At 50.6% G+C, this 27,096-nt stretch overlaps 1 protein-coding gene across 4 annotated transcripts in view; it reads left to right on the top strand.

The window, feature by feature from the left end:
• MEAK7 (MTOR associated protein, eak-7 homolog) overlaps positions 1 to 27,096 on the top strand; it is an 80,874-nt gene that overhangs the window by 12,502 nt on the left and 41,276 nt on the right. For 2 of the 4 annotated variants that reach the window (XM_079907044.1, XM_079907046.1), the window contains exon 1: positions 20,052 to 20,090. The exons of 1 other annotated variant lie outside the window; for it this stretch is intronic. The gene's annotated coding sequence lies outside the window, so the exon portion shown is untranslated. Of the gene's footprint in view, positions 1 to 20,051; positions 20,095 to 27,096 lie in introns of those variants that run through there. One more of the 4 variants, XM_079907045.1, reaches the window with a different exon arrangement.

The raw sequence follows: 27,096 nt of genomic DNA on the forward strand, positions 1-27,096 counted from the left end.
GATCAGGGAAATGGGTTATGTTTCTATGAGAAAGGGCACAGCGGAAAGATGCAGGGAAGAGGAGACCAGGTGTTTAAAAGGGAGAGAAGGATGGGAGAGAGGAGAGAGCAAGGGTGCTGGGGAGGGAGAGAGAGGGTCGGCTGCTGATTGGGGTGGGACTTTGGGGAGTGAGATGCACACAGAGGACACGTGTCATGTTGTGGCCATGGGTGTCTCGAATCCCATTCCTGGGTGTGGGGACCCACCCACCTGCCAGCTCCTGAGCTAGAAGCCAAGTTGAACCCTGTGCCAATTCAGAGGCCTGGTTGGAATTAGACGTGCAAGAGCCTGATTGGGTGGGAAGCCTGTGAAGGATCGGTGGGGAGGGAGAAGGAGGGGAGACCCACGGTGCGGGTCTGACACCCGGGAAAGGAGATGCAGAAGGAAGAGGCTCGGCCTGCAGGGCAGCACAGAGGGGGTCTTGGCCCGGCTGGTGGGGAGCCCCAGAGAGAAGGTGAGGTGATGGAGGAGCCCCCCGGGAGGCTGGAATGACCCATTCCTCCAGGTCTGTCCTCGGCTGGGAGCAGGGAGGCTGCTGAGTTCTCTCTTGGAGAGAGATGTGAGCAGTGCACCCCCATGGCCACCACAAACCCAGGAGCACAGACAGAGTAGCCCTGAAGAGCGTGGGTTCTGGAGGCAAAAGTCCGCTGCAGGACGGGGTTAGAAGAGGAGGGTCCCAGGCTGAGAGCCGCTGGTCTACACCAAGAGCGACGGGAAGCTGGATCTTTCGACTCAGTTATGCTCTGGATCCAACAGCCTGTGCTGTCCAAGTGTGTGTGTCACACATGGCCCAGCTCAGGTAACCTCCAGCACCTGAGCCCCGAGGCCTGGGGACACTCACAGTCGGTGGGTCTCATCAAAGCAACTCCCAGACCCTTCAGTGTCGGGTGTTAGGTGTTTCAGGAAGCACCGCCAGATGAGCATGCTCGTATTTAGGGCCGGATCCTTCCCTGGTGGCCTCTCCTGGGTGCCCCAGTTTATTTTGTGAAATTTGCTGGTTGGTGGGTGGGGCCCTGTCTCAAGGCCACGCCCCCACCCCTGGGGGAGGAGTGCCACCTGGCGGTCCCTCTCCAGCCTCAGTCTCCTGGTGGGTGTCAGTGGGCGCTGATGCCACTGTCATTGAGGCTGGAGGCACCCGTCTGGGATGAAGCCAGCCTCTGCCATTAGCTCTCGGAAACTGAAATCTCTTAAAGGAGGTTGCAGCCTTTCTTCCTCCCAGATGAGAGTGGAGACTTAAACATAAAACCTCCAGAGAAGAGGGGCTGAGATACTCAGAGGTGTAAGTCACAGAGCAGACCTTCGGGGGGCTGAATGGCAGCCCCCCTAAAAAGGCAGGTCCCAGCCCTCATACCTGGGCCCTGGGCATGTGACCTTGTTTGGAAGTAGGGTCTTTGCAGATATAATTAAGGCTCTGGAGAGGAGCTCATCCTGGATTAGGGTGGGCCCTGAATCCAATGACGGGTGTCCTGATGAGAGAAGTCACAGCCTCAGGAAGGCCGTGCGGTGATGCAGACAGAGACTGCGCTGATGCGTCTACGAGGTCCCTAATGCCCAGGAGTGCTGGCAGCCATCAGAAGCTAGCAGAGGCCTGGGGCGGTCTGCCCCTCGGAGCCCCGGAGGGAACCCACGCTGCCGACACCTTGATTTTGGACTCTGACCTCTGGGACTGTGAGAGAACATTTCTATTGTTCTCAGCCCCACAGTTTGTGTTGCTTCTTTACAGCAGCTCCAGGAAGCAATAGTTACAAGACCCATTCCAGGAAAATCGAGCTTGAGCACTGGGGGATGATAGCTAACACCTGTCTTATGAAGAATAGGTGGGCTTGGAGGCCTGGGAGGCCCCAACCCGGGAGGCCACCACATTGACCGTGTCCTTGCATTTTGCCTTTAGTGAACCAGGTTGAACCTGGGCGATGCTGGGTCTGCCGGGGGTCTTGTTAAAATGCAGATCCTGAGTTAATAGTTGGGGGCGGCCTGAGGTCCTGCATTTCTAACAGGCTCCCAGGTGATGCTGCAGGCCTAAGGACCACCCCGGGCAGCGAGGCCTGAGGATAGTGGGTCTGTGAGTGCTCCCTGGACCACGTGTGCCAGGATGGAGACGTCCCAGGCCCCCACTCGTGACCTGCAGAGTCAGCCTCTCTGGGACCACGCACCACATCTGCGTGTTTAAGCACCTCCCCAGGACAGCCTTACAACCACTGAATTTAAGGTGCCCAGGACCGTGTGGGTTCCTGGGGGTGGTCAGGGCTGGGGAGACAGTGGCCCTGAGGGAGCCAGAGTCCCTTTATTGGGGCCAGGGAAAAAGCATCCATGTTTTTTGAGCTCCTATTGTGTGCCAAGCCCTGTGACAAAATGCCTTCATCATTAGCATATTTAATCATCAGAACAGCTCCTGGGAGGCAGCTCTTATTCTTACCCCCATTTTACAGATGGTAAAACTGAGGCCCAGGGAGAGAGCGGCATCTTACTCAGTGTCCACAGACAGACACGGCGGCGGAGTGGGGTGCACAGCCAGCTGTCTGACGGTTCACTGCCCCCAAATTCACGCTGTCTGAATGCATGCCTTTCTGGGTCTCTGCAGAGCTCGGCTCGGGCAGCCCTTCTCAAGCTTTCCGGTGCCTGCGAGTCACCTGGTGAAACTTGGGTTCTGGCTTCCAGGTGCTGCTTTCTGCTGCCCTCAGACCAGGCATCGATGGGCCCAGTTTAGGAGACATCCGCGGGATCCCTCTGCAAACACGCATAGGAGGTGTGCGACGGCGAGCTCTCCGGGAGGGGCGGGGGGCGGGGTCAGACCGCCCTCCTGTTTTCTAGCCATTTTAACACCTGGATAGTAGAGACCAGGCAATTGAATTACGGAGCAGTTGGTTTCATCAGCTAGAGCTGAGTGAATGAGGACCTGCCAAAGGATTTCTTTGAGAATGAAATCCAGCTGTCTCAAAAATCTCATCAGACACGTGCTTGGAATTACCTTCCCCGAGCAACTCACTTGGCCCTTCCTCGTGAGGACAGAAGGCTCATTCTGCACTAGAGACCCCGGGACAGCAGGCGGCGCTGAGAGCGGGACGGGGGCGCCTGCTGGAGCCTCTCTTTACAAAACGACGCCCTTGGGGACGTTGGTGGGTGAGTGCACGTGCGCAATCCTGGATCCCTTCTTCCCTCGAAGCATCGTGTTGAAAACCATTCCAGGAGGAAGTTACTGCAGGTCTGTAGTAACTGAGAAACGCGAATCTTCTACGAAGCAAAGTACGTGGTTTTTTTTTTTTTAGCCTCTTAAAATAATCTTGTCTTGCTAAGATTTCGGTGTTAAAGTGGTTTTACTTTATGGAACAGAGGTGATGATAAGTGGCATTACTTTTTTTGTTTTTTAACATGCTTGTCGGTAAATAAGAAGCAGGCAGCCTCGTATCAGCCCCTTGGTGTTTTTAATTCATCTGTGAAATCCACAAATCTGGAGACCTTAGCGTTCGGCCGTTGGTATAAAGGTATCTGCAGAAGGGTGTTAAACGTAACATCACACATAGAACTAAAAGTTGGGGAGCAACGGAAATGCTCCTTCGTGGCGGATTGGCTTAAATCCGCTCAGACAGTGGCATGTAATGAAAACAGAGGCTTGTGTGGCTTCGTGATTAAGTAGAGGAAGGAGAGGTATGAAACTGCAGGGCTGCCGGAGTGTGGGTTTAAGGGAAATGGACGGCTGTGAAGGTGGATTCATAGCAGAGCTCTGGGAAAATCCACCAGAAGCTTCTGGCCGTGGTGGCCTCTGGGGAGAAGGACTGGGAACTGTGGGGAGATTTCCTTCCTCTCTTGGACCGTTTGAAATTGTTACCGTGTTGGTGTGTTAATATTTCAACGAACAAGTTAATTAACAAAGAAATTGGGGGGCTCCCCTGGTGGCGCAGTGGTTGAGAGTCCGCCTGCCGATGCAGGGGACACGGGTTCGTGCCCCGGTCCGGGAAGATCCCGCGTGCCGCAGAGCGGCTGGGCCCGTGAGCCATGGCCGCTGAGCCTGCGCGTCCGGAGCCTGTGCTCCGCAATGGGAGAGGCCGCAACAGTGAGAGGCCCGCGTATCGGAAAAAAAAAAAAAAAAAAAAGAAATTGGGAACCAGAGTCAGAGGGGGGATGCTGGTCAGGAGGGTCAGGAAGAAAACATCTGGTTTGTGGCTAGCAATGGAATTTGCTTCGTTTCGCTGATGGTTCTTAAAACTCCCACCGGCTGGCTCGGATGGAGGCTGTTAAGTGCACGCCGGGATCGGGGCCCACACCTCTCTGAGGCTTGTTCTCAAACTTGAGGTGCATGGGAATCACGAGGGGGGTGCTCCTTCAAACACGGCTTTCTGGGCCCCACCCCAGAGTCTCTGAAACAGCTCTGCCTGGGGCACGAGCCTCTGAATTTCCCACGAGCTCCCGGCTGGTGCCGAACTACTGGTCCAGGACCCCTGCTTTGAGGACTCCTGGCGTTGGGTATTTCTCTCCGCAGGTAACCCGCTAGCCCTTCACCACAAAGCAGTAGGCAGCAGGTGATCCGCTGGCTGATGGTTAACTGGGGAAGCAGAGCAGTTATTCCAGCCCGGCTACAGCTGGGAACCCCTCAGGAGCGTTACAGACGTCCACCCCTGAGCCTCTGCCTCAGACCCGTTATATCAGAAGCTTTCAATGGGGGCTCAGCTGGGGGCACTTAACCCCCCCCAACTTTGAATACTGAGTGTCCTAGGTCTGGCGCAGCAAAGTACCACAAGTTGCATGGTTTAAACAACAGAGGCATATCCTGTCTTAGCTCTGGGAGCCGGAAGTGTGAACTCAAGGTGGCTCTCAGCAGGGGTGGTCCTTCTGAGGCCATGGGGAACGGGTCTGGTCCAGGCCTCTCTCTTTGGCTTGGAGACGGCCGTCTACTCTCTGTCTCTCTTTAAAAAAATTTTTTTAAATTTTATATTGGAGTATAGTTGATTTACAATGTTGTGTTAGTTTCAGGCGTACAGCAAAGTGATTTAGTTATACATAAACATATATCTACACTTTCTCAGGGTCTGTTTCCCATATAGGTTATTACAGGATATTGAGTAGAGTTCCCTGTGCTGTACAGTAGGTCCTTGTTTGTTATCTGTTTTATATATAGTAGTGTGTGTATGTTCATCCCAAACTCCTAATTTATCCCTCCCCCCACCTCTCCCCTTTGGTAACCATAAACTTTTTTTCTAAGTCTATGTGTCTGTTTTGTAAATAAACTCATTTGTATCATGTTTTTAGATTCCACATGTAAGTGATATCATATGACGTATATATCATGTGACAAATAGTCTTTCTCTGTCTTCACTTAGTATGATAATCTCTAGGTCATATTGCTGCAAACGGCACTATTTCATTCTTTCTTATACTGTCTCTTCACATCACCCTCCCTTTATGCATGTCTGTCTCTAATTTTTAAAGTAAGGACACCAGTCATATTGGACTAGGGGCCACCCTATGCCAGTCTGACCTCGTCTGAACGAATTACGTCTGCAATGACCCTATTTCCAAATAAGGTCATAGTCCGAGGTCCTGGGGGTTAGGACTTCAACGTGTGGATTTTATGGGAGACAATTCAATAACAGACTGGATGTAAAGTTTGTTTCTCAAACTAATGGGCACACGAATTCTTCGGGACCTTATGGAGATGCAGAATCTGATTGAGAAGGCCTGGGGCAAGGCCCAGGACTCAGCATTTCTAATCAGCATCCAAAGAGTGAAGACTGGGTTATATTAAGGAAATATTGTTAATGGCATTGTGGTTGGGTATGAAGGTGTCATTTTTTACAGAGATGCAGACGGATCTATCTAAGGCTAAAATGTTAGGGTGCCTCTCATTTTCTTTCAAATACTCCCATGAACAATAGGAAATAGGGCAAAATGTTGATCATGGTTAAAGCTAGGTGGAGGGGTAAGGTTTGTTTGATTACCCTGCTTTTCCTCACGTTAGAAATTTCTCTTTGTGTGTGTGTGAATGTTGGTCTGGTATTTTTTTTGTTTGTTTTTTTAAATTGAGGTATAGTTGATTTACAATGTCCTGTTAATTTATGCCGTACAGCAAAGGGACTCAGTTTATATATATACACACACATACACATTCTTTACTGTTCTTTACCATCCTGGTTTCTCATAGGATATTGAAGATAGTGCCCTGTGCTCTACAGTAGGACCTCGTTGTGTGTCCATTCTCTATGTAAAAGCTTACAGCTGCTCCCCCAGCCTCCCATTCTACCCCTCCCCCAGCCCCCTCCCCTTGGCAACCACGAGTCTATTAGGCTGAGGTCGATGGAAGGACAGGTGGGGGATGTGGGCCTTGGGTTCCGGGCCTGGCTGCTGAGTTCTCTGACTGGAAGCACCAGCTGTATACATCAGTACCTGTGTGTCCTCTGTGGGTCGGCACTTTGTTTTTCTACCATTGTCACTTCCTTGCCTGTGCCTCTTGCTGAGTTCTGGGAGGTGTCAGGAAGGCGGTGGGATTCTAGGAGTCCCCTGCTGGACTTACCTGCTCTGGGGGCCAGGGACAATTCGTGTTTTTGAGCCACAGTCTTTGCTTCTGTGTCCCCAGCCCTTAGCGTAATGCCCAGCATGCGAGAGGCACTCAGTAAATGCACTGAATGAATGAGCAGTTGTACAATTACTTTGAAGGCCTGGTCTACTCCAGAGGAGCCAGGCTCGGGGAGGTCAAGTGACCTGTCCTAACCGCCGAGCTGGGTCTGAACTTCCAGGTCAGCGCTGTCCAGTGGAAACAGGCAAGCCCCGTGCACGATTCTAAATGTTCCAGTGGCGCATTTTCAAAGCGGAAAGAAACGGGCGGCATTAACCCCGATGATTTATTTTGTTTAACCCAACACAGCCGAGATAATATTTCAACATGCCATCGCTATTCTATAATTACTGTATCTCGATCATGGCGGTGGTTACACGAGTGCACACATGCGGTGAAAGGACGTAGAATTATACACACGTCAGTTTCCTGGTTTTGATACTGTACAATAATTATGATAATTACATAAGATGTCACCATGTGAAACTGAGTGAAGGGACCTCTGGGTACTACCTTTGCAACTTCCCATGAATCTATAATGATTTCAGAATGAAGCTGAAAATTTTGGAGATAGTTTACAGTTCAGATTTTTTTAACTTAAAATTTAAAGATGCAACCAAGTCTCTGAACTCTGGTGTGTGTTCCACACTCACAGCACATCGCAGCTGGGACCAGTTCAAAGGCTTGGTAGCCACATGTGGCCCGTGTGGCTGCTGCGTTGAACAGCGATCCTTCTCAGAGGGGGATTCCTGGAGGCCTCTTCAGTCTCTCCCACTTGCTGGTTGTCTGGTAGAAAAGCTACTTATCTTACCTTAGATAAGTTACTGCCTTCCTCTGAGCCTTAGTTTTCCTTATCTGCAAAGTGGGACTAATAGTGGTACTTATCCTACCCAGCTGTTGTAAGCGTTAAATGAGATACTGCGTGTCGGGTACTTGGTTCAGGCCTGGCCCATGGTTCACTAGAGCCGACATGTACTAGTATTGTCATCTTCGAAACCCCAAACTGCAGCTTCATCTGGTTCCCCTGATGTTATAATGCCCTCCTGCCTCTGTCTGCTAGCTGCTGGCCTCCCCAGGCAATGAATGTCCAAGCATCTCTTCTGGTTTTAACTGCTGAAAAGGAAGTAGGACCCTGTCCCCGTGCGTCTCTGGCACCTAACTCCTGTTGTTAACAGATACCCTGAGATACCCTGTAGCAAGCTGGCTGGGGGCTTGGAGGCCAGACCTGCAAAGATCGGTGCAGAGCTTCTTGCGAAACTCAGGACTTCCTTTCTGAGCCCTGGGCTGAACCCGCAGCGGGCGGGGCGGGCGGGCGGGCAGCTGCTTTTCACCTTATAAGGCAACCCCTTGACACACAGGTGAGCAGGGGTGAGCAGGCCGCTGCAGGGGCCTCGCTCAGCCCAGCCCCCAAGGCGCTCCTAACTGGGGGTGTGCACCACAGGATCTTAGCCATGGGGGCAGGGTGTGTGTGATTTGACATCTTTTATGGTTTTAGAGAAGAAGGAAAAGACCGTGCACCACAAAAGCAGAAAAACAGTGCTTTATCGTGGTGAGAAATGCTGGGTTGACCTCCCAGACACTTATTGCAAAACCAGAATGTAACTAACCCCTCAGAGCAGAGCGCCTGGCTCACAAGAGACCGCGAAGGAGGCTGTGTGTGCCCCCCGGGGTGGCCACAGGAATCACCTGCAGAATTTAAGCCCGGTGGGGGGGTTGGTCATTGGTTGGGGGGGCGTAAACCCCCATCCCCCCTCCGGAGCCTCAGGGCTCATCCTTGGGGTCTTCCCTGCTGGCCAGGTTAGGTTTTCCCACACGGTCCTTGAACCCTGTACTGTCTTCAGGGGACATCACCCTCTCTGCTCCACTTCATCGAGGCATCTGGGGTAGGGACGGGGGTGGGGGTGGGGGTGGAGGCAGGAAGGTCTCTGGGAGGTGGGATCTGAGCCGAGGCCTGAAGGTGAGGGAGTGGAGAAAGTGGGACACCTGTCCTGGGCAGAGTGGAAGGGCCCTTACAAAGGCCCTGAGCTGGGGAGTCGGTGTGCCCGTGACCCCATAGGTGGAGGGATGTCCAGGCCCAGGGTGTGGAGGCCGCAGGGTCTGCCTGGGACCGGAGGAGGTCACACAAGGGTTTCTAAGCAGAGAGGTGTGATCTGACTTAACTGATGGAAACTCACTGAGCTACAGGGAAGCCGGCCTGGGCGGAGTGGGGTGGGGGGCGGGTTGGGGGCACCAGTCTCCGTTCTGAGCAGCGCCGGTGTGTGTGTGGGGGGCGCATGCGCGGTGCCGCACTCCTGGGACGCCAAATCCTCGTGCTGCTCCCAGGGCAGCGTGACAGGGTCCCCTCTCCCACCGCTCTCCCTGGCCGCCCTCTCCTGTGCTCTCCTTCCTGTGACCCCTTCGAGGACACTGATGGAGGTTTACTTGGATCATCGGTGAGGTGGGAAGAGGCAAGAACCGCGAGTAACTGTCCTAGACTCCAACCTTTGTACACCCTGGGATGCATGTCTCCACTTCTCATGCCATGTGAGGGGCACCCCCCGCCCCCTCTTCTCACACCCGCCCCCACTGTCCTAACTGAACCAGGGGTGACACGAACTGATTTAAAAAGGAAACCTTTGGGAGTTCCTCGGTGGCCCAGTGGTTAGGATTCCAGGCTTTCACTGCCATGGCCCAGGTTTCAACCCCTGGTCAGGGGAACTGAGATCCTACAAGCCGTGCGTCCAAAAAAAAAAAAGGAAACTTAAAAAAACCACATGATCCAAGGAGCTCATTATGGAAAAGGGGAGCACGTGTAGAGAGGAGAAGCTGGATGGGACTGACCTCAGCCAGGTGATCAAGGCCAACACCAGCAGTGAGGGGTCTTGGGGCCCGTGTGTGCCCTTGATACCTGGGATGAGAGGGCACTGGACCTCTGGGGTCCTCATTCCCCAAATCCCAACTCCAGTCTAATCGTGAGAAAAACCTCAGACAAATCCCAGTAGAGAGGCACCTTACAGAACACCTACCCAGGTCATTACTAACCAGGAAAAGTCTGAGCAACTGTCAGAGCCCAGAGCTGCCTAAAGAGATACGATGCCTAAATGTAACGTGGGATCAGTATTGGTTCATCAGTGCTGACAAATGTTCGACACTAATGTAAGACGTTAATCACAGGGGAAGCTCGGTCTGGGACACACAGGAGCTCTTTGTATCCTATTCTCAACGAGCTTGTAAATCTAAAACTATTGTAAAATATTTTTTTGTGACAACAATGACCGGAGCAAATTGTTTTGCAGTGACCATGAGCGCCACCTTGTGGGCACACGGCTATATTAGCTGTGTCGGGTCTCCTCAGACACGCAGGGGCACAGACTGGGCTTGGGGAATGGGATAGGCCTGCTTCCGGCCCTGCACTGGCTGCACATCCAGTGGGGAACGTGCAGAGCAAACACAGGACTCGTCATCGCAGCCAACATCTATCTGCACCTTTACCTTGGGCGGGAGACGGAGCTGATGCATCCCATTGTCACTGGTCCAGGCCAGCCCGGCAGGTGTAGCAGCTTTATTTCCTGCTGTCCCTCCAACCTTCTCAGCGTGATGGAGGGAGGGAGCCACCTTCTCATCCTTGGATGAAAAGCCCAGACATTTCCTGTGGTTTTTTTCTCTCCATTCTTAGGAAATTAGGTCCCAGGGTCACTTTAGATTGAAAGTGGTCCCAATTCATGAATTAAAAGTGTCCAGTCCCAGGTAATAAAGTTTGGGGCTTGATTTAATATTAAATCTCTCTTCTCCCCTGGAGCACTTGCCGTGGGTGTCAGGGACAGGGCAGTTTTCCTCTTCTTTGCTCTTTTCTTCCCCTACAGCTGCTGTCTGTGGCTAGGGCTGCCAGATACAGCCACAGTATCCAGTTAAATATGTATTTCAGCTGAAAAACAGATCATTTCTTGTCAGTATAAGTATGTCCCATGCAATATTTGGGACTCTCCATACTAAAGACCTATTCATTGTTTACCTGAAATTCAGAATTAACGGGGCGTCTTGTATCTTTATTTGCTGCGTCTGTCCATCCTATTTCTGTCCCCTCCAGGCTCGTGGAGGAGGGAGGAGAGGTGGAAGGTAGGCAGAAAGTTTGTACTTGCCGGATGACAGTTTATTCATTTCCCATTGCTGCTGGAGCAAATTACCACAGATTTAGTGGCTCAAGATGTTCATTTATTCTCCTACAGTTCAGAAAGTCAGAAGTCTGAAATCAAGAATTCCTTCCCTTGCTTTTTCCAGGTTCTAGAAATCCTTCATCTTCAAACCAGTAGGCATAGCATCTTCCAGTCCCTCCCTCCCTCCTTCCTTCTTCTCCCCTCCCCCCCATCATCACATCTCTTTGTCTGACTCTGACACTCCCAATTTTTTTAAAAAAAACTATTTATTTATTTATTTATTTTTGGCTGTGTTGGGTCTTTGTTGCTGCGCGCAGGCTTTCTCTAGTTGTGGAGAGCAGGGGCTACTCTTCGTCGCTGTGTGTGGGCTTCTCATTGCGGTGGCTTCTCGTTGCGGAGCACGGGCTCTAGGCATGCGGGCTTCAGTAGTTGTGGCACACGGGCTCAGTAGTTGTGGCTCGCGGGCTCTAGAGTGCAGGCTCATTAGTTGTGGCGCACAGGCTTAGTTGCTCCGCGGCATGTGGGATCTTCCCGGACCAGAGATTGAACCCATGTCCCCTGCATTGAAAGGAAGATTCTTAACCACTGCGCCACCAGGGAAGTCCTGTCCTGCTCTCTCTTATAAGGACCTGTGATGACACTGGGCCCACGTGGATAATCCAGGATCATCTCCCATCTCAAGATCCTTAATGTAATCACATCTGCAAAGTTCCCTTTGCCATGTCAGCTCACATATCCCCGCAGGTTCTGGGAATTAGGACCTGGACGTCTTTGAGGGCTGCTGTTCGGCGTCCCGCGGGAAGCACGCTGGCTTCAGGTCATCTGGGCCTGGCCCATGTTTTGAGCTGACTTTGATCTCATGGTCACCTCTGCGCATCCTTGGGAGGCCTCCTTGGCCACTGCAACTCCCCTGACTGGGCACTGCCTGCCCTGGGCTGGCTGATGCCCTGCAGCCTGTTGCCGTGGGGCCCTGGGGAGACTCAGTGTGATTCCAGGCGTCTGCGCCCAGGGTGTGTCCTGAATCCTGTCCCAGATCCTCTTCCTCTGACGGGCTGCTGGGTGGCAGGGTGGTGACTGCCGGGAGCAGAGCCCGCTCCGCTGCCCTCACACCTCAGCTGTGGCATGTGTGACGTGGCCATTGGCTGGAGCTCTCGGAGGGGCACTGTAGCCCCGAACCCCCAGGGCCTGAGGTCAGAGGCAGGCTCCCCCCTCTCCTCCCGGGGAAACAGACTCGGCCCTCCAACAAGTCTCTCCCCAGATCTCCCCTCATCTCCATGACCTTGACCCTTTTACACCTTCCTCCTGTGAGGGGTTGAGCCTCCCTGCAGTGGAGATGTGAGCTCACGGGAGGGAAGAAAGAAGGCATGCCTGGTAACTGGAGAACAGCCGGTGAGGCTGGGAGAGATGCAGACTGGGCGGAACGTTCCAGAGAAAGCGGAAATACACAGGGGACCAGGGGGTTGAGGGTCCCCGGCCTGCAGGCCAACTTCATAGAGTGAAGAAGCTGCCTTTGCTGGGTCCGTGATGAGCTGAGGGCTCCCCAAACCAAGGTCACAGAGGGACCCTCTGGTCAGAAGGTCCCATTGTACCCATGTAATTTATGACTGTTGATGTCAGCTGTGATCATCTGCGTGCGGTAGCCTGGTCAGTTTCCTGCCCTGTGTGGTTCACTCCGGTCTCCATTTCCATTCTGATCTCTCTGGAAGGAAGTCGCCGTGTGCAGCCCAGGCCCAAGGAGAGGGAGTCATGCTCTGCCTCCCCCACTTGGGAGCATCTGCATAAATTACTGGGATTCTTTGGAAAGGGAGAGGTACCTTCTCTTCCACATTTATTTAAGCCATCACATATATATGAACAAGTTTTATTAGCTTTGCTTTCAAGATTGCTTTCATGAAGCAGCAGCTGTATGAGTAGGGAAGGCCTTAAGCCTAAGGCTACGTTTGACAGAGATTCACCCAAATTGCATTACATGCTACAGTCCAGAAACTGAAAAGCCATTTATGCCTCAGTTCCTTTGGGATTTATTCTAAAGGCTTTTAGATTGTTCTGGAGTTGAGAATTTTTAAGCACAAAAAGTCCAAGTGGTCATGTAGAATGTCAGCACTGAAGTAGCCCAAGGCCTGTTTCTTGGTCATGCGCATCACTGTATTGGTGATGTTTATTTCAAATCTATTCTTTCAACGCAGGGGGGGGCTGGAGACCCAAACTGCACCCTGAGTGACCTCAGAAAATTCCAGGTATTTCAAACTTGCTCTTGAGTTGAATGCCTGTAGCTGTATCCATGTGTGTTGGGGCCAGATCTATAACTGGTGTTCTCCAAATAAACCCAGTGTTTTAAAAGAGTCTACTTTTTATTGAAGTATAGTTGATTTACAATATTGTGTTAGTTTCAGGTATAAACTGATTCGCTTTTATATATATATGTGTATATGCGTAATGTTTTTTCAGATTCTTTTCCATTATAGGTTATTACAACATATTGAATATAGTTCCCTGTGCTATACAGGAGGTCCTTGTTGTTTATTTTATACATGGTGGTGTGTATCTGTTAAGCCCATGACCCTTTTTTCCCCTTCGGTAACCATAAATTTGTTTTCCTTGTCTGTGAGTCTGTTTTGTAAATAAGTTCATTTGTATCATTTTTTAAAGATGCCACATATAAGTGATATCATATATTTGTCTTTGTCTGACTTAGTATGATAATCTCTAGATCCATCCATGTTGCTGCAAATGGCATTCTTTCATTCTTTTTATGGCTGAGTAATATTCCATTGTATATATGTACCACATCTTCTTTATCCATTCATCTGTTGATGGACACTTAGGTTGCTTCCGTGTCTTGGCTATTGTAAATAGTGCTGCTATAAACATAGGGGTGCGTGTATCTTTTCGAATTATAGTTTTGTCTGGGTTTATGCCCAGGAGTGGGATTGCTGGATCATATGGCAACTCTATTTTTAATTTTTTGAGGAAACTTTGTACTGTTTTCCATAGTGGATGAACCAATTTACATTCCCACCAACAGTGTAGGGGGGTTCCCTATTCTCCATGCCCTCTTCAGCATTTGTTATGTGTAGACTTTTTAACCATGGCCATTCTGACGGGTGTGAGGTGGTACCTCATTGTAGTTTTGATTTGCATTTCTCTAATAATCAGTGATGTTGAGCATCTTTCCATGTGCCTATTGGCCACCTGTATGTCTTCTTTGGAGAAATGTCTCTTTAGGTCTTCTGCCCATTTTTCGATTGGGTTGTTTGTTTTTTTGCTGTTGAATTGTATGAGCCATTTGTCTATTTTGGAAATTAAGCCCTCGTTAGTTGCATCGTCTGCAGAGATTCTTCTCCCATTCTGTAGGTTGTCCTTCCCTCTTGTTTATGGTTTCCTTCGCTGTGCAAAAGCTTGTAAGTTTGATGAGGTCCCATTTTTTAATTTTCATTTTTATTTCTATTGCCTTGGGAGACTGACCTAAGAAAACAGTGGTACAACTTATGTCAGAGAATGTTTTGTCTGTGCTCTCTTCTAGGAGTTTTACGGTGACCTATCTTACGTTTAAGTCTTTAAGCCATTTTGAGTTTATTTTTGTGCATGGTGAGAGGGTGTGTTCTATCTTCACTGATTTACATGTAGCTGTCCAGCTTTCCCAACATCACTTGCTGAAGAGACTGTCTTTTCTGCATTGTATATTCTTGCCTCCTTTATTGAAGATTTATTGACCATAGGTGTGTGGGCTTATATCTGGGCTCTCTGTTCTGTTCCATTGATCCATATGTCTGTTTTTGTGCCGACACCACACTGTTTTGATTACTGTAGTATTGTCTGAAGTCTGGGAAGGTTGTGCCTCTGGCTTGGTTCTTTTTCTTCAGGATGGCTTTGGCAGTTCTGGGTCTTCTGTGGTTCCATGTCAATTTTAGGATTATTTGTTCTAGTTCTGTGAAAAATGTCATGGGTAATTTGATAGGGATTGCATTATATCTATAGATTGCTTTGGGTAGTACACCATTTTAACGATATTAATTCGTCTGATCCAAGAGCATGGGTTATCTTTCCACTTCTTTGAATCATCTTCTATCTCCTTTATCAGTGTTTTATAGTTCTCAGTGTGTAGGTCTTTCATTTCGTTGGTTAGGTTTATTCCTAGGTATTTTATTATTTTTTTTGACGCAATTTTAAACAGGATTGGTAAACTCGGTTTTTAAAGAAATGTCATAAAAATGTACAGTTTGAAGCTTATGTAAATATTATAAATATACATGAAAATATATAAATAAAAATATAAATATTATTAAAACATAAGCTTCTTCAAGCTCACTAATTCTTCCATATGGTCTGCTCTATTTCTAATGCTTTTTTTTTTTTTTTTTTTTTTTTGCAGTACGCGGGCCTCTCCCTGTTGTGGCCTCTCCCGTTGCGGAGCACAGGCTCCGGACGTGCAGGCTCAGCGGCCATGGCTCACGGGCCCAGCCGCTCTGCGGCATGTGGGATCTTCCCGGACCGGGGCACGAACCCGTGTCCCCTGCATCGGCAGGTGGACTCTCACCCACTGCGCCACCAGGGAAGCCCTCCAATGCCTTTTAATGCATTTTTCATCTCATTGAGTTCTTCAGCTCCAGAATTTATTTTGTTCTTTTTTAGAGTTGAGTATCTTTACTGAAGTATTTCTTCTGTTCCTTAATTTTAGTCCTGAGCTCACTGAACTGCCTTTCTGAGTTCTCTTGTAGCTCTTTAGTTTGTTTATGACAGCTGTGTTGAATCTCTATCAGTTAGATCATAGTATTCCTTGACTTCATGTTTGGTTTCTGGAGACTTGTCATTTTCCTTTTGTGAGATGATGTTATTGTGGCTCTTCATGCTTGATGAGTTGTTCCTCTGTTGGCACTTTTTTTTTTTTTTTTTGGTACGCGGGCCTCTCACTGCGGTGGCTTCTCCCGTTGCGGAGCACGGGCTCCGGACGTGCAGGCTCAGCAGCTGTGGCTCACGGGCCCAGCCGCTCCGCGGCACGTGGGATCTTCCCACACCGGGGCACGAACCCACGTCCCCTGCATCGTCAGGCAGACTCTCAACCACTGCACCACCAGGGAAGCCCTGTTGGCACATTTGAAGTAGCAAACAGCTTTCTTCTTTGGGTAAAGTTTTTTTTTTTTTTTTTTTTTTAATTCTAAGAATTCATCCTGCTAGTAAAAAATAAACCAACCAAACAAAAAAAACCGTCACAGTAACTGCAGTCCAGCCACTGTCTGCTTTTATATAGCCAGTGAGCTAAGAATGACTTTCATACTTTAAACAGTTGGAAACAAAATCAGAAGACTAATATTTTATGATGTGTGAAAATTATGTGAAATTCATATTTCTGTGTCCATAAATGTGTGACATAAACAGCCATGCCCAACTGTTCTTCTATTGCCTGTGGGTATTTTGGTGCCACAAGAGCTGTGAGTAGCTGTGACAGAGATGGTATGGCTTGAAAAATCAAAAATATTTACTGTCAGGCCCTTGACAGAAAAAGTCTGCCAACCCCTGGTTTTGTGCTTAGCCCAATAAAAGGCTTTTTCAGGGAGGAGAATGATGTCACTTGATGTTGCTTAGAATTGCTGGCGCTTGGGGATAAAAAGCAGACCGACTTTTAGTTGGTTTTATTGTCGGTATCTCTACAGCCGGGGGGCCCCCGCTGCCCCCCACTGCCTGCACCTGGGACCACCATAGCCCCCTGGCCCCCTGCCCTGGGCGTGTTCCGGCCTCTAGGAAATTGCCTTTTTGCACAGAATGCCACCACCTCGGATATTCCTGAAAGTATACTCACGAGGTTTGCACGCATAAGTACAGGGGATCTTATCCTTCCACTCCCTTGGCTGCAGGCGGCAGAAACCTGAGCGGGCGGAGACGAAGAGCTGGGGTTACTCCCTCGTGTCCAGGAGGGTGAGGGCGCCTGGGCTGCGGAACACTTTGCTCCCACGGGACAGCCTCGGTGCTCAGACCCATCTCTCCACGAGGGCCTGTGCCTTGCGGGCCTGAAGCATCCAGGCAGTCCCCAGGCAGCAGGCAAGAAGGGGCTCTGGCCAGGAAGCACCCAATTGGCAGGAACGGCGGGGACGAGGGTGAACAGAAAGAGTCTGGAAGGCAGTAGTCCCTTGACACAAAAAGGAAAATGTTCAGATGGCCTGAGTTCTTTTTTTTTTTTTTAATTGAAGTACAGTTGACTAAAATGTCGTGTTAGTTTCAGGTGTACAGCAAAGTGATTCAGTTTTTTATATATATATATATATATATATATATATATTCTTTTGCAGATTCTTTTCCCTTATAGATTATTACAAAATATTGAGTATAGTTCGCTGTGCTATATCGTAGGTCCTTGTTGGTTTTCTATTTTATATGTAGTGGTATATGTGTGTTAATCTCAAACTCCTAATTTATCCCTCCCCTCCCTTCCCCTTTGGTAACCATAAGTTTGTTTTCTATGTCTGTGTGTCTATTTCTGTTTTATAAATAAGTTCATTTGTACTTTTTTTTTCCTTTTTTTAAGATTCCACATATAAGCAATATCATATGATATCTGTCTTTCTCTGTCTGGCTTACTTCACTTAGTATGATAATCTCTAGGTCCATCCATGTTGCTGCAAATGGCATTATTTCATTCGTTTTGTGGCTGAGTAAATTCCATTGTATATGTACGTATATGTGTATATGTACACTACATCTTCTTTATTCCTCTGTTGATGGACACTTAGGTTGCTTCCATGTCTTGGCTATTGTAAATAGCGCCGTTATGAACGTAGGCATGCATGTATCTTCTCGAGTTAATAGTTTTCTATGGATATATGCCCAGGAGTGGGATTGCTGGATCACATGGCAACTCTACTTTTAGTTTTTTAAGGAACCTCCATACTGTTCTCCAGCTCTGAATTCTTTTTAAGCCTTGAAGTCTCTGTGTAGTTTTTAATATCCCATCTATTTTCCCGCCGTAGCTTCTCACCGTCCTGGTTTTTCTCCCTCTTATCTTCCCCAGCCTCTCCTCTGCAGCCAGAAACCCCCCAACCATCCCCTGCCCTCAATTTAATCATGCTCCTCCCCACTCATTCAGCAGGTGGAACTGAATGATAAAGGACTAGAAGACTGAGGGCAGGGACTGTAATGCTCACTGCTGTATCACAGGCCTGGCAGGTGTATAGCAGGTGCTCAGTATGATCTGGGGACCTGTGACCAGCACTGCCCTTGCCCTTGGGACCTTACAGCTGTCCTAGCCCCACAGGCCCAGGACCATCAAGGTCAACCCGTAGTCTGACAAATCAGGCCTGTTCACCCAGGACACTGGGAGCCCTGGGCAGCTCAAACTGACAAAGGCAAAGACAGATTTCATAGGACTTTGTGGAAAGGTGGGGTTTGGGTGAAACTTAAGAGAAGCAGCGTTTCAACAGGCTCAGGGCCAAACAGGGCTGTGTGGGAAGCGGCCAGCATCTGGCCTGGGCTGCAGTGTAGACTCGGCTCCCGTTCCCTTGGGAACCACAGAGTTAGGAGGGCAATGGACCATCATGTCCAAAAACCACTTATATGGATCTGCACCTGGGTTGGAAATCCCGGCTGCTTCTCCATCAAAGTTGACTTAAATCCTCAGGCGGGAGCAGGAAGTTTCATTCTGAGTGATACAATTTCAAAGAGTGAAGTTTCTGCTCATCTATGATTTTACAGTTCAAAGTTCTTTTTGAGTAAAACAGTCACTACACAAAAAAGGGGGTGATTATGACACTTTACAGCTGCAGCTGAGTGTCCTTGAGAAATGTTGTTCCTCGTGAACTTGAGGACAGCAAAACCCAGCAGCTGGTTTCATCTGTGTCTGTTACTCTGCTCGATCCTGTGCTGCCGTTTCTCAGTCTTGGGGGCAGGAGGAAGATTTCTGTGCTCACTGTTCCATTGGTTCTGGCTGGGAGATGGGTTGGAGGAGGCAAGGAGGCTGTTATTGGGGTCTGGCCCAGACAGGGGGCCCTGGGGACATGGAGGGAAGTGGGTGGATGCAGGCCAGATCTTGGGGGTAAAACAGATTTAGTGAGTAATGGAACACGGGGAGAGAAGGAGGAGGAAGCATCCAGGATGGTTCCAGTTCTCTGACTTGGGCCTGGAAGGTGGTGGACGGCCCTCAGGAAGGAAGTAAATAGGAGATGCAGTTTTGGAGGGAAGAGTTTGGATTTGGCTGGGCTGAGTTTGAGATGCAACCTGATGGGCGTTAAGGGTCAGAGTGCAGTCTAGACCACCAGGTGGACGTGCAGGTTTGGGGGTCAGCAGAGCAGACAGGTGGGAAGTGAAGTCACCAGGAAGGCAGGAGGAAGGAATTAATCTCAGGGAGGATGCGTAGCGTGAAAACTACCAGGGAGGGAGGGGAGAAAAGCCAGGGCTGAGTGACCTAGATGCCCAGGAAGGAGAGTTTTAATAAGGCTGACTGTGAACCCCTGCATGTAAGGACTGAAAGTGCCCCATGGATTTAGTGACAGAGCCCCTGGGGCCAGGTTTCAGTGGTTTGGGGAGCGAATGGAAGGTTTATAAATCCAGACAACAGTCCTGAGACATTTTGGAGTGAAGCTGGGGTCGAGGGGTTGAGGATGGGATGGGAGAAGCTGGAGAAGGCCTGAGGGTCTAGGTGAGTTTATTTATCCAGACTGGACAGACTTAAGCACGTTGAAATGCCACTGGAAAGGACTGGGGGTCAGAGAACCAAGACAGAAGTGAGGGCTCCCAGGAAGAGAGAGGGGCTGGGCTGCCGAGGGTTAGAAGCGGGGGTGGGGGGTAGGCAGGAGCCCGGGCCCTGGGATGCGAGGCTGCGCCCAGATTAGTTGGGGGAGGGAGAGGGGTGCCAGAGGAGGGTTGCCTGGGTCTTAATCCATGGAGGCCTCAGTAGCGGAGGGTCCCGCGGCTGGGTTACCTGCCTCTCTCGTCTCTCGCTGGGTCTCACTTAGGCCCGCTCTCCTCTCTCCCAGCTCCGTCCTCATCCCGGCCACACCCCGTACTCCCAAGGCCCAGCTACTTTACCCGAGGCCAGACAACCCCTCCCTCCCCAGGTGCTCCTCCCTGGCTCCTCCCGTGAATCCTCAGCCACTCTCTTTCCCAGTTCCGCCTCTAGCGCCTTTTCCAGCTCCTCCCACGGCGGCTCCCCAGGAATCCCACCTCCTTCCTTCCTGCATCCGGCCCCGCCCACGGCCCCGCCCTTACCCTTCTGCGCCTGGCCGGCTCCCCATGAGGTGCATATCCATTGACTGAATTCTTTATAAGGCTCCGCCCCTAGACTTCCGCTTCTGCGATTGGGGCAGATAGCCGTCCGTCAGCGCTGTCGCCTGGCAACGGGGTGGGCGGCTCTAGAGGAGCACCTGTGGACCGCAACCGGAAAGGCAGGTCGGGTCGGCTCTGGGGCTGAGGGTGAGGGCTTCGGTGGGAGGAAGGGTGGGGGTGTGGGAGGGGGAAGGTCGTTGGTCAGGAGGCCTGGAGGGAGCAGCCTGGCCAACTTAGGGTTGGGGGCGATGACCCTGGTCCTGGGAACGAATGGTGCCAGAGTGGACCTGGGCCCTGCCCCTCCCTGGCAGCCCGTGCCTCTCTGCCCAGCGGCGGGGTGGGGAGTGGTGGGGGGATAGCTGCGAGGGAGGAAGAGTCTCTCCGCGTGTTGGAGCACAGAATCACTCCTCACATTCTGCTTGCCGTGTGGTTGAGATCGGAGGGTTCCGGCAGATTCTTACCCGAGGGTTCTCAGGGTGGAAGCCCGCTGTCAGAAGGGAAAGCGAGAGAGAGCTGTAGAGACGCAGGAAGAACTGGGGAGCGTCGGCGGGAGGAGGCGAGGCAGGGGGCTGTACTGGAGTGTGTGCCGGGCTGGGGCGGTCTCTCTAATGACCACAGCCTACTCACTTTGTCCCCGGAGAGTGGAGCTGATGGCTAAATTTAGGGCAGAGGGGAGAGAAGAAAGTGCTCCTAGGCTGACACCCTGCAGATGAGCCACTGGGGCTCCCTGGAGGGAGGGAAGCCAGCACAGGGCAGGAGCGGGACAGGTCACCTTCTGGCTAGCAGGGACTCTGCACAGCTGGCGGCTGGCCCAGGCTCAAGCTGACCCTTCGCGGAAGGTTCTGGGATGTAAACAAAGCTTGAAGCAGATGAGGGGCTGGGAGTCTTCGCAGAAGGGGCGTACTGAGGGCCAGATTGCTGCTCCCAGGACTGTGGCCCCTTGGAGGTGGAGGGTCCAGGGTGTCCCTCGAGCACAGGAGTCCTCAGAGAGGCTCTGAAAAGAGGTGCCTGAGCCATGCTAGGATGCCAGCAGGAACTGCGGCCGATTCTGCAGAAAAACAGCTCCTGGCTCCCTCCCTAGCCCTGGGGAGCTTGTTCCTTCCAAGCTGAGCTGTTTTGTTCCAAGGCAAGAAACCTTCTGTTGCCTTGGGCTCATGTGTCTCCTCCTCTGGCCTCCAGAAAGCCGAATTATTGATAAATAAATGCCCGATGCTGCGTCATTTAATCCTTTCCCCTCATTACAGGGCTGGTGGCACTGTCCCTGTGTTACTAGGGTTGGAAAAGCCTTCATAACTTGCCCTCAGTCTTAGCACCGACCAGTGTCAGAGCTTGGACTCGGATCTGTGCACCTTTGCTTACACCGCCTGGATGCCAGCGCACTTCAGTGCCCACCCTCCCGCTCTGCCCCACGGCCCTGCATCTTTGGAAGCCAGTTTCTCATTCTCAGTCCTACTCACATTTGGGGCCAGGGACTTCTTTGTTCAGGGGGGGCTGTCCTGTGCGTTGTAGGGTATTTAGCAGCACCCCTGGTTGGTATCCTCTAGATGCCAGCAGCACCCCTCTCCCTGGTCGTGACAACCAGACATCATTGCCAGCTGTCCCCCCGGCAGACAGAACCGCCCCCAGTTGAGAACCGCTGGGGTTAGCCATCTTAAAGGAACACTGAGGCGCGTCCTCTTGAAAGAGAATGTGATATACGTAAACCTGCAGGAGACTCAGGCCAGCGCTGGGTTGTTTTATGCACAGCTTGCCCGGAAAAAAAAACCTGTGGCACATATCGAGGTGCACCCAGGACAGTCCCGTGAGAAAACCATGGCCAGGGACTGAAAGAAAGTTCAGGAATATGCATCTGGGGAGAAGTAAGGACGCATCAAAGGCCTTCAGTTCCTCCCCAAAGTTGATTGAAGAGATTTCAGGCCTGATAAAACGATGCAGTCCAGGCTGGAGGAACTTGGGGACACTGTACCACTGCCACTACTTCATCCCGCCGTGTGGAGCTCTTTAACAGGAGCGGGCTGTCCTTGGAGCTGTCTAAAGATGTGTCCTCTTACCAGTGCCCTGCGGACGCCGAGAATGGTGGGCCAGGGGCCTGGGGCATGGTCTGAGAGGCTGCCCTTCCTTCCACCTTTTGTTGGCTCCAGGCCGGTGGCTCCTGCTTGAGGGCGTAGCAGTTCCTCCTCCTAGAAGAAAAGCCAGTGTTGCCAGCTGCCCTGCTTCTGGGCCATCCCTGGCATCTCTTCCAGGGGCCGCCCTGAGCCTACCGCATGCATGCCGATGGGCCGCACCTCTCCTGTGCATTTCTGCCCTCCAGTCCTCCCTGTGGGCGCCTCGCCCAGCTCTGGTCCTTTCTCGAAGGCATTTGGACCCTGAGGAGGCCAGGCTGCTGTTTCCGGACAACAGTGGAGGAGACTGTTTCCGGTGGGACAGAGGAGGGGGCTGGGATGGGCTGGAAGTGAGTGGCTGGGTGGAGGCAGATGAGGCCGCCTTGCTCTGTAGACCCCTCTGGCCCCCTCCGCACACCAGACCTCGCCTGGACGATGTCGGTGTCACCCTGCACCTTTGTGTGCACTGTCCCTGCTTCCTGGGTGAACCACCAGTGGGTGCCGGAAAACCCAGCCAGAACATGTCCTTTGGGACGTTTTCCACTCTCGCCCCATCCCTGCCGATCCCCGCAGCATTTGCTGGACGGGACGCTCCTGCAGGCCCTGGGCCTTTCTGAGGCTTCTGTCTGCTCTCCCTCGACGGGGCCTGGCCTAGGAGACACCGAGTTATCTGTTGAAGGAATTAGACGCATGTGCTGATGTCAGGAAGGCCAGTGTGCTGGAGGGGGCAGGCCCCGTGACCTCTCAGTGCGCTGCCCCTGGTCGCCCTGATTGCTCAGTCATGGAGCATCTGGGAATGACTGAGGAGAAGCATTTACGTGTTGGCAGCCTCTTAGCCCCAGACGTCCCCCTAAGAGAGGCTGGTATCCCCCGGTCGAGCGATTCCTTGGTTTTGAGAAGGAAGGATGTTTTCCCAGGATGTGGGGAGTTTGAGGTGCGGCATGTAGATGGAGCCCCTGTCCTTGCTGTGAGCTCTCCCTGGTGGCCCAGGCCTGGTGGACCATGGGTACAGAGGTGGGCAGGGGACTGGTCACGGGTGGTGGAGTGAGTGGCACTGATCCAAGGGGCCCTGAGTGCCTGGGGTCTGGGAGTGAGTCCCATGGGGCCCGAACGTGAGGGACCCAGGCAAGGCCGACCTCCTGGAGTTAGCACACGGGATCTCACGAGCTGGTGAGAGAACAGGCCGTCCACCCGAGGGGTGGGTGGGGAACAACATAGCTGTTGGACCGGCACGTCCCCGTGCGTGCGTGTACCAGGCTGACTCAGGTGCTGGCCAGGTGGCCGTGCGGCAGTCTCTTTAATGGCATTCAGATTCTGCGGTGGGTGAGTCAGGCGTGCAGGTGTGGGTGCCGCGCAAGCAGCGTGAGTAAGGAGGGCCCTGTGTCCCCGTCAGTTAAGGCAGCAGTCGGTTCTAGGAAAGTCAGGAATGCTGGGTAGTCGTGGAACCTGAGGCTGAGTAGATGATGAGGGGTGCAGAGGTGGACATGAGGGTCCTCTGAGCCAGACAACGGGCAGAAGGGAACTGTCCACAGAGACTGGTGTCTGACGTTCCGAGGGGACCACACGCATCCGCCAGGTCGGCCTTGGGAGCCCACCCGGGTGGGCACGGCTGTCACCGGCCGGGAGGGTCCAGCTCTGATATGCAGCTGTGCTGACATCTCAGAAACCTTTCCCCGCAGGTGTCAGAAGGCCGCCATCTCTTCCAGAGTTTAGGTGAGTCAGGGGCCTTCTCGTGTCACAACCTTAAGGTTTTCTAGAGGAAGTGAAGAAACGTGGTGATCTTTGCTAGGAAGACCCTGAGAACGAAATAGCTTTCACTAGGGTACATTTTAATTCATTGACCATTTCCAGGATTTCAGCAGGATAACAAGGGAGGGACGCAGGGAGAGTTGTGTGACAGATCTTTTGGTGACTTGACAAATTAACACAGATTTTGAGAGAATCTTGAATTTCCCTGGTTGGAAGGGTGTGACTCTAAAAATCCTTTTGACTAAAGCCATCGTGATGTATCGCTAATGGAAGCAAAGCGGGGGTGAACCCAGTGAAAGCAAGATCATGCTGTGTAGACAGATCAGGTCACTGTGCGGGGTCCCAGAATGACCTGCAGCCTGCTTTCGGGTCCACAGAACAGTGCAGCGTCCTTCTTAATTATCACCCTAGCCCTTCTCCGTTCCTCCTGCATCCTCGATGAAAAGGATTAAGCTACCCAGTCACTGAATGGCATCAGCCCCTTCTTCGAGCCTTCCAAGAAAGCAGCCCCCTTCACACTCTCACCGAGACCCCGCGCTTCCTCGCTGCCTTGGGTTGGAAATGCAGCTCTGACCACACGCGTACTCCTGCTTGTCGATAGCCGGGGGCACCGACCTATTTTCTATTGTGATTTCTCTTAGGCGTGGCTTTCAGACACTTAATACTAAGAGCACGGCTTGGCAGTTGGCAGAATATATTAAATTAACTGCAGCGTCAGTGATGTTCGTACCTTCTTTCTGCCTTTGCTTGGCACTCTTTCCTCCTCTCTTCCGGAAGTGGCAGGTAGTTAAAAATCAGATGATGATGGCTCGTCTCCTCATCCACTCCTACGTGATCAGGTTGTTTCCTGGGGCTCTTAGAAAAGTTGACAAACAAGACGGGTCTGCCTTGGCATGGCTGCTTGGGCTGTGCCCCCTGGAGGGGACCAGGCACCCGGTGGTGCCACTCGCTGTATCTTAGACATGAAGAAAGACTCACGCAGGCAGGACCTTGAGCCCAGGGCCAGAAGTTTTCCTTCTTGGCTCTTAGGCTGCTGAAAAACTTGAGAATTGGAACCAGTTAGATCAGGTGGCCTGTGAGTGATAGCCCCAAACTGGGCTGCACAAGCACCCGTTTCCAGCAGCCTTTGCAAGTGCGCTACAGCTCCTGTCCAAGGAGCCCTCTGCTGGACGCTTCCTGTTTGGGGCAGATGGGCACCCCTGCCAGGATGGCTGGATTAAAAAGCTGGAAAAATAGCAAGAATGTCAGAGAGGATATGGAGAAATTGGAACCCTCATGCTTTCCTGCTGGGAATGTAAATCAGAAAATAGTTTGGCAATTCCTCAGAAAGGGAACATCAGATTATACAACCCAGCAATTCATTCCTAGGTATAGCACCTGCCGCCCCCAAATTTGAAAGCAGGGACTCAGACAAGTACATGTACACATATGTTCACAGCAGCACTGTTCACAACACCCAAAGGATAGAAACAGCCCCCAATGTCCATCAGCAGACGAATGGATAAGCCAAAGACGGCATCTCCATCTACCATAATTATTATTCACCCATAAAAAGGAGTGAAGTACTGATCGTGCTACCATGCAGATGAAATTTTAAAACATTATGCTGAGTGAAAAGAGCCAGAACCCAAAGACCATGTACTGGATGATTTCATTTACATGAAATGTTCGAAATAGGCAAATCCACAGAGAAAGCGCATTAGTGGTTGCCAGGGGCTGAGGGATCGGGGATGGGGAATAACCGCTCATGGGTGTGGGCTGTCTTTTGGGGTGATGGAAACGTTTTAGAGCTAGATAAAGGTGGTGGTCTCACAATGTTGTGAATGTCCCAAATGCCACTGAATTGTTCACTTTTTTTTTTTGGTACCTGGAGTTTATTTTTTTTTATCTTTTGTTTTTATACATAGATCTTTTGGGGGGAATAATCGCTTTACAATACAGTTTCTGTTGTACACCAAAGTGAATCAGCCATATGCATACATATGTCCCTATAGCCCCTCCCTCTTGAGCCTCCCTCCCACCTTCCCTATCCCACCCCTCTAGGTCATCACAGATCACCGAGCCCATGTCCCTGTGCTATGCTGCTGCTTCCCACTAGCTAACTGTTTTACATTTGGTAGTGTATATATGTCAATGCTACTCTCACTTTGCCCCAGCTTCCTTCTCCCACCCTGTGTCCTCAAGTCCATTCTCTATGTCTACCTCTTTATTCCTGCCATGCAACTAGGTTCATCAGTACCATTTTTTTTTTTTTTTTTTAGATTCCATAAATATGCGTTAGAATACAGTATTTGTTTTTCTCTTTCTGACTTACTTCACTCTATGACAGACTTTCGGTCCATCTACCTCACTACAAATATTTCAATTTCGTTTCTTTTCATGACTGACTAATATTGCATTGTATCTATGTGCCATATCTTCTTTATCCATTCATCTGTCGATGGACACTTAGGTTGCTTCCATGTCCTGGCTATTACAAATAGTGCTGCAGTGAACATTGCAGCATGTCTCTTTTTGAATCATGGTTTTCTCAGGATATATGCCCAGTAGTGGGATTGCTGGGTCATATGGTAATACGATTTTTAGTTTTTTAAGGAACCTCCATACTGTTTTCCATAGTGGTTGTATCAATTTACATTCCCACCGACAGTGCAGGAGGGTTCCGTTTTCACCAAACCTTTCCCAGCATTTATTGTTTCTAAATTTTTTGTTAATAGCCATTCTGACCGGCGTGAGGTGATACCTTATTGTAGTTTTGATTTGCATTTCTCTAATAATTAGTGATGTTGAGCATCTTTTCATGTGCCTCTTGGCCATCTGTATGCCTTCCTTGGTGAAATGTCTATTTAGGTCTTCCGTCCATTTTTTAATTGGATTGTTTGTTTTTTTGATATTGAGTTCCATGAGCTGTTTGTATATTTCGAGATTAATCCTTTGTCTGTTGTTTCATTTGCAAATATTTTCTCCCATTCTGAGGGTTGTCTTTTTGTCTTGTGTACTGTTTCCTTTGCTGTGTAAAAGCTTTTAAGTTTAATTAAGTCCCATTTGTTTATTTTTGTTTTTATTTCCATTTCTCTGGGAGGTGGGTCAAAAATGATCTTGCTGTGGTTTATGTCAAAGAGTGTTTTTCCTATGTTTCCCTCTAAGAGTTTTATAGTGTCTGGCCTTACATTTAGGTCTTTAATCCATTTGGAGTTTATTTTTGTGTATGGTGGTAGGGAGTGTATTTCATTCTTTTACATGTAGCTGTCCAATTTTCCCTGCACCACTTATT

Source organism: Stenella coeruleoalba (genome assembly GCF_951394435.1).
Source record: "Stenella coeruleoalba genome assembly, chromosome: 20".
Classification (NCBI taxonomy): Eukaryota; Metazoa; Chordata; class Mammalia; order Artiodactyla; family Delphinidae; genus Stenella; species Stenella coeruleoalba.